The following is an 8001-nucleotide window of genomic DNA, read 5'->3' on the forward strand; positions in this document are numbered from 1 at the left end:
TAAATGAGAATAATTGACAAGACACCTGCACATAATGACACAATTAAGGGGAGACAGAAACTAGGCCAAGGAACATGAGGGATGAAAATGAAAACAAACACAATAGTCCATGAAGTGTGACAGTTTGCCCCCCTCCCGGAAGGCGCGACCTCACGCCATAGAGAAGGAAGTATTAGGAGACAGCGGAGGTATGGCGAAAGGTTGGCACAGACAGGCAGGAAGGTTCAGGAGGTGGCCGGATGATCGGGAGGAGGACGACCAACAGAGTCCAGGGTGGTGAGGAACCAGGGAGGAAACAGGAGGGACTTGGAGCAGGAGGAGCCAGGCTGGACCCAGGCCATAATGGCGACCCACGGTGGAGCCGACGGAGGGAGGAGCCATGGTGGAGGAAGGGCTGACGGCTCCAGGGGGCAGACAGACGGTGGCGGAGCAGGTGGTGCTGGAGCCTGAGGCGGAGACGGAGAGCCGAAGAGCCAGGGTGACGCTGAGGATCCGGAGGGCCAAGGCGGACCAAGGTGAAGGCGGGGGTCCGGAAGGCTGCGGTGGAGCCAGAGCGACAGAGGACCAAGGTGGAGCCGGAGGGAAGGAGGAGCCTGACAGAGAGGGACGGAGGGACGAGGCATAGCCGGAGGAGTGGAGTCACGAGGCGGCGGATGGTCGACGACTGACCAAGGCGGAGTCGGTGGGATGAGGGAGCCCGGCGGAGCTGGTGGACTGACGGGCCACGGCTGAGAGGAGGGAGCTAGGAGCCATGGTGGAGCCACTGGGTCGACGGGCCGAGGCGGAGTCCTGGACTCAGAGGCTGGAGGCGGAGACAAGGGATCCTCCAGCCACGACGCCAATGGAGACTGGCAGACCCACGGCGATCCCACAGTGCTGAGGGTGAGCAGAGGGGCTGCCAGGAAGCAACGGTGGCAGAGCTGAAGAAGCAGGGATGACAGGAGGAGGCAGGAGGAAGAGGGTGGGTGGGAATTTGTGAGCACCAGGGTTTTCAGGGATGTGTGTGCTGCCCACACACACTAGATACCGACTCCCAATAGTGGGAGTGCAGCGGACAGGGAAACGACCTCCATGGTCGTGACAGGACAGGCAGACAGTTCAGGGCAGATAGACAGTTCCTAAACCATATTAGGACAAGAAGAGAGTCCAGATGACAACGGAAGACAGGGTAATTCAGTATTAAAGTCAATTAAGTCCTCAGAGTCCTGCTGCAGTTCACCCTCAGCGGTGGTGCAGTGGGCGTGGCTTTTCAACAAGCACTCGCGCTCCCTTGCTTCTCCCACTGGCGCGTGCTCAGTTGCCGGCTCTTGCACCTGGTCAGACGTCATATGAGGCTCTGGCTCCGGGGCGATCCTCAGCTCTGTCGCTCTCTTTGGCGATGGCTCGTCGGTCGGGGTGGGCTCAGGCTTTGGCTCCGCGCAGTGGGTGATTTTGGGCTGGGCTCTGGGTCCAGAGTGGGACTGGTGTCGTCGTCCGCGATGTCCGCGGTGAGTGGCGATTTACAGGACACCAGCACCCACTCGATGAAGGCGGCGAGGCTCTCTCAAGGACCTTCCCCGGACAACTGAGCTCGTGTGGTGGCGTTTAGTCCAGCTTGATAGAACAAGCAGAGGCAGCTGTCCGGGTAGTGTGTGTAGTTTGCAAGAAGTCCTCGGTGTGGTCCTCGAGAGTGATCCCCTGCTCCAGCAGGAGGACGAGGACGGCAGGGTCATTCATAACAAAAGGGAAAACAAAAAACAAACACGGGGAAAACGCCGCTATTACTTTATATAGGTCCGGTTTTCTATCACAGTTCTGTGTAGAATGAACTCGCACGAAGATGAAGATGAAAGTAAAAGTCTTTAATATTATCCACACAAGGTAATCCACAACAGGAAGGCATAAGACACACGTACACGTTGACGAGACCGGACAAAGAAACACTGAACTGACTATAACTTATATGGGAGAGTAAATGAGGATAATTGACAAGACACACCTGCACATAATGACACAATTAAGGGAAGACAGAAACTAGCTCAAGGAACACGAGGGATGAAAATGAAAACAAACACAAAAGTCCATGAAGTGTGACAGTGTGGGCTGTCAGTCAATGCACCGTTGTGGATATTCACTGTACTTCGGAAATACAGAAACACTTGAAACACTTTCACTGGAAATGAGTCCAAAATAAGAAGTTTCACATGTCATCTGGACAAGTAAGTAACATGTCTGCCAGTTTTGTTCTGACCAACTGAAAAAAAAGTTTTACAATAAATCGCACTACTAAAATCTAACGAACGCAAAGTTAGCTAGATCTCATTAAACTGTGCAAATTACTATTGTAATACTTTGTTCTCAAATTGTTAATGTTAACAACATTAACATTGAGTGACTACTTGTATTTACTGTATTGTGTATTAGCGTTATCTTTAGATTTCAGTTTCTGTACAGCCTAATCTCTAATTGTCATACCACTCGAATTTCATCTAAAGAACTTGTTCTTTTAAACTGTTCTTTTGAAATTATTCTCTTTTAAATAATCTTTTGTAAGTACAGTAATCCCACGTGTCAAATCAGATGCACATTTAAAACTGGAATCTAATTTCAGTCACTGTGTTTCATTATCATCATGCACCGTTTAAGACTCTATTTTTTTAAACTACAAGTTTAATTATTCCAGCTACTGAGCTAGAAGCTATTACAGCTAGAAGAGGCTACAAAAGATCCGCCACCTGCAGCATCCACACACACGATATAGCCTACCAACCCGGACTCCTTCTATATGACGTGACGTAATGACGCAAAGACGAACCACCTGAACCACTCAAATTATAAAATATTATTTCAAGCATACCGTTGTGAATCGGGCTAAGGTGAGGAGATATTTTGAACACTGATTGGTTATGTACTTGCTCAGTTGATTTTGGATAATTTGTATCCAAAAAAAGTTACGTATTGCAGCTTTAAAAGATCCCAATTAGAAGATCAATTTATTCACAAATCACTACTTCTCTCATAAACGCAGCAAGTCGAAAGGCTGAATGTCAAGATTTCCAGCACATAGCAAATTAAAATTGTGTTGTGTTTCTCAGACAAAGTTATCATATAGCTTTAGAAGTTATGTAATATATACTGCACAAATTCTGTAGCCACCTGCATGATACTGTTATAGTGCCTTTACGTGCCTTTTTCCTCCTTATTTGCTTTCATTTTATTAAAAAGAACAACCAGGATATTCTTCATAATTACCTTTTGTGTTCAACCAATGAAAGGAAGTCATTCAGGTTTGAAACGACAATTTGAATTTCAATGAATAATAAGAGAATTTTCATTTTTAGGTAAACTATCCCTATAGAGTAACAGAGTAAATACTTAAACATTTCACATACACTACAATTTAGTACAATTTACTGTATTAATATGAATGAATTTTTCATATAGATATTTTTACAGGTGTTTTACCTGTATCCTAAATTTTGTAAAAAAAAAAAATTCTATAAAGAAAAAAAAACATTTATATGTTGATAAATTATCTGTGAGCCCCACCATCCAAGATATTGAGATGCATTTATGTCAGCTAAATAAATGTAATGTGTAAATGTAGAATTCAGTCAGGAATGACTAAAGGCACAAGGCAAATGTCCTGCAGACTAAATAGATCTCAGCAGGGATCTTTTTGTTTCAGTGTTTGCATGGATGGACTGCTTGGGCTGATGATTGTCTCTCATCGTATTGTCAGTCAGGCCAAGAGATCGAAATCACACAGTGAACAGACTTTGTTTAATAAAGGCAGCTTGTGGCAGTTTACTTTAGACCTTTTCCACAGTCACATTTCCTACGGCAAGCGTGGCTGGTTTATTCCAAGGTCAGAGTTTCTGCTGAATTCATTACCCTCTGAGCTCCCATGCCAGCTGAATGCTGAGGGACACAAAAATCTTTAATGTTTGTACATTTCAATATTGAATCATTAAGGCTGATTTTGTCATCTTTTACTCGCCCTCATGTTTGTTGGCACAAAAGGAGAAATTCTGAAGAATGTTCATGTTGTTCTATGAATACAATGAACAGGGACTGTCTCTGAAGTAACAAGCACCATATAATGTATAAGAATAGTACACTCTAAAAAATGCTGGGTTAAATACAACCCAGTGCTGTTGAAAAGAGCTTGGACATTCTGTAAAATGTCTTATTTGAGTAAATTCATTTTAATGTGTATATTTTTCTATATCTAAAGTACTAAGTAGTTAGCATCTTAGTTTAATAATAATAATAATAATTATTATTATTATTATAAATTAATTTGTTGTACACTCTAAAAAATGCTGGGTTGTTTCAACCCAACTTTGGGTCAAATATGGACTAACCCAACTTTTGGGTTAAAAATGTAATTAAAAAATTTAACCCAACAGCTGGGTTAGTCCATATTTGACCCAAAGTTGGGTTGAAACAACCCAGCATTTTTAGAGTGTATTTTACTCCCTTTTTTGTATTTTACTAGACGTGGCCAACTTGAGTTGCATGTTTCAGATACATGAGGGTTCCTACAGCACAAATGACTGCCATCAGTCATTGGGCAGGTTTAATTATAATAAGGGCCGGAGGATATTAATCTTATTTTTATAGAGCCTCTGACTTTATTATATTCACAAATCATATGTTCTTTCACGCTATGCTATTTATAACCTATGACACTGATCTTTCATTCATTAGTTCACTATTAACAAATGCCATCGTATTTATGACATATTTGTTGATCAATTAACAGCTAAGTGTGTAATTTCTGTGCCACTAATGACTGTTTTCAGACAGGTTTCCTGAACACAGTTAGTCCCTCCTCAAACTCATGCCATTGGTTGAAACAAACAGCACTTTTTTTTGGGTGGGAGGGGGGAATCAATCAATAGTTTTTGCATATTAAGCTGGGATATAAAAATCTATAACATTATCTTTGAAAATTACACATTCTACGATTGGAAGCAGATAAAATGATTGTATGTTTTTGTAATTGACTCATAAAAGGAGCATGTTGGAGTATTTGTTCTTTCCTTCACAAAATATCAGTTCAGTCTATTTGTCAGCCATTATTTATACTATAATCAATTTTTCAATACTGCTGAGCTGTACTAAGCCACAGAGTATTGAAACAAGCAGTTTATCACAAACAAGTAAGCTCTATTGATAGAAATCCATATGCTGCTTGTCATTGCGCTAGATGTAACTCATCGGTGCAGAATGATTTGATAAAATAGAATTCTACAGATAAGATTTCTGGATTCTGGGTTTATAAATCATACGGTAAGAGTTTTGAATGTGGGAGGTTGAAATAAGCCTGAAGAAATTCCTGGCATTTGTGAGAAAAAAAAACTTTTACGAATTTATTCTTGGAATCAAACAGAAGTTATTTATTCAGCTCAACCTCATTTGAATCATTTTCAAACCTGTTTCTTTCAAGTTTAATCTCTCAACACAGAAGTTGAATTCTGAAGTAAATTCATTCCATTTTCAATAAAGTAAATGGGTACTGGAGCTATCAAGCTTAAATAATCTGAAATTTAGGTTATTCACTGCTCCTGAATATTCATTACCATTGGATTAAACTCCAGTTGCAATTGCACAGAAAAGAGTGACCAGAAGTCTTACAGGTTTGAAATGATGTGAGGTTGAGAAAATGATGACAGAATTTTCACTTTTAGTTGAACTAACTACACATTTAGATCCTGTTTGCTATTTCTGCGATATTTAAGCGGCTTTTGAACACACTGCTTGAATGTCTCTCTACTAATTCTCACCACTGAATGCCGTGATGGTCCTGACCGTCTCACCAGGTAACAGGATCTATCCAGTGACCCGCTGAGTGATGATGTGGAGAGGTCTTGTTTGTCACTGTTTGTTTTTCTCCACACAGGATGCAGCTAATGGCCTGCACAGACTCAAGAGAGATCACACACACAGAATATGGGCAGGTAATGACAGCTTTTTTTAAGTCATCACAAATAGATGGGTACATGCAATGGGATATGTTACATTTTTCTGCTTATTTTCTATATTTTAGATGTAGAAATTAACTTTCTTGCTTCCTCTGTGAGATTTCTACATTTCTAAACCACATCACATTGCAAAATTTCAAATTGCAGCCTTCAGAATTAGCTGTATTCTGCAGAACTGGCTGCCAAACTGTTGCAAACTTTATGAAATGTATTATTGCTTCAGTCTATGCATGAAAAACCTCATGCATTCATAATGCTAGTCAAGAGAATAGATTTTCTCTTGGATTGATTGATTGATGGTAATGAAACTTAGGAAAAATTGTAAAATGAAATATAAATATGATGAAAAAATAAAAAAAGACTTTCCTTTAATAATATAATATAATATAATATAATATAATATAATATAATATAATATAATTGTGTCTTCAAGCGTCAAATCTTGGTTGATTAAACAGATCAGTTCAAATGGAATACTTTTTGTGAACTTTCTGAAGCTTTGTTTGAAGTTTTGTTGGAACTGACTTTTAACAGAGAAACAGACACCCCTTAGGTTTCCTTAAAAAAAATCTTTATTTATGTTTTGAAGATAAGTAAAAGTCTTATGGGTTTGGAATGATATGAGGTTGAGTAAATGATGACAGAATTTTCATTTTTGGGTAAACGATCCCTTTAAGTAAAAAAAAACTTAAATTACTTAAAGTACTTAAATAACAGCACCTCATTATGAGATGCTAAGATCGTTAAGTCTGGGAAACTGTGGAACCTTTGTGTAAAACTCATTTCAGCAAACTCCACTAGAAATCTCAATAATTTACTGCAGCAGGGAATGTCATATTAATCCCAACCCGATCCCACAGAGAAAAGTATCTGTTTTATGAGATGGTGATTTCATATGAATTTGTATGATGTGAATTGTATGAAAACATATACATTTTTAGAAAAATGTAAGCGTGACCCCACCCCTAAACATAACTGCCACTGGCGTGGGAGCAGATTGTATGAAAACATAAAAATGAGATCATACGAATTTGCCACTAATTTGTCAAAATGTTAATTAGTTGCCAGCTGTGATTGTGTTGGTTAAACCCTATAGTGCTATAAGCACATTCCTGCATTAAAGCAGAGACCAAACCTCCACCATTCACAGGCTGTTTACATTACAGCTATAGACTGTTGCCTCTGAGTCTGAACCATCCCAGATTCCTTTCAGGCTGGGTCTTATTGTTTATGAGAGTGGCATTTTTTTTTAAATGCAATTTTACCTCAGGTTAAGTCTTTAGAAACTAATGTATAATATGATAAAACAAATTAGAGTTTGGTTTCAAAACTAAAATCATAAAGGGTTTTGGTGTTAATATACAGTACATGCATGCCTAGACAGCATGTGCAGTGCTTTTTGCTTCGATTAATCAATGACATCTGAATTTGTTTAAAGCAAGTTGAACAGCTGTGTTCTGTAAAACTTCAGTGAAGTTGGAGGTCCATTTGCTCAGGTCCAAATCTCTCTGGCAAAGAAAACATAATTTGTTTACTAGAAAAAAATGCTTTATTTATTTTCCTGTTGCACTTTTCATTTAAGTAGAGCTTCGATGCATCATCAAAGCAGCCGTGAAATGTGCATTATAACAACATATACTGTATTTCCTCCGGGTGGATTAAAGAGAGTTTGTAAGGAATTAATGACAAATAACACAAGGATACCAAAGTATGAGGTGTGAACAGTTCTGCTCAAAAACAGAATCAGGCACAGATGAGATCTCTGGAACAAGCTCGTACCATATGGTACTGTTCTCTTTGCTTAGTCAGTAAATATGCTACTGTTTATTTACACTTCAACTTGATGAAATATGCCTAAAATGGTGCCAAAACCATCGGAATCCAAGTACAACATGGTAACCTGCGAATCACATCATCACTTACGTTGGCACATCTGAAGGTTATTGATTGTAGTTGTCATCTTACATGGATACCCTAGATGACAAAAGGCTAAGAATACTTGGCGTCAACATTATTTCAGTCTCTTGTCAAA

This window comes from Sinocyclocheilus rhinocerous, unplaced genomic scaffold (assembly GCF_001515625.1).
Source record: "Sinocyclocheilus rhinocerous isolate Xijiao unplaced genomic scaffold, SAMN03320098_v1.1 scaffold711, whole genome shotgun sequence".
Classification (NCBI taxonomy): domain Eukaryota; kingdom Metazoa; phylum Chordata; class Actinopteri; order Cypriniformes; family Cyprinidae; genus Sinocyclocheilus; species Sinocyclocheilus rhinocerous.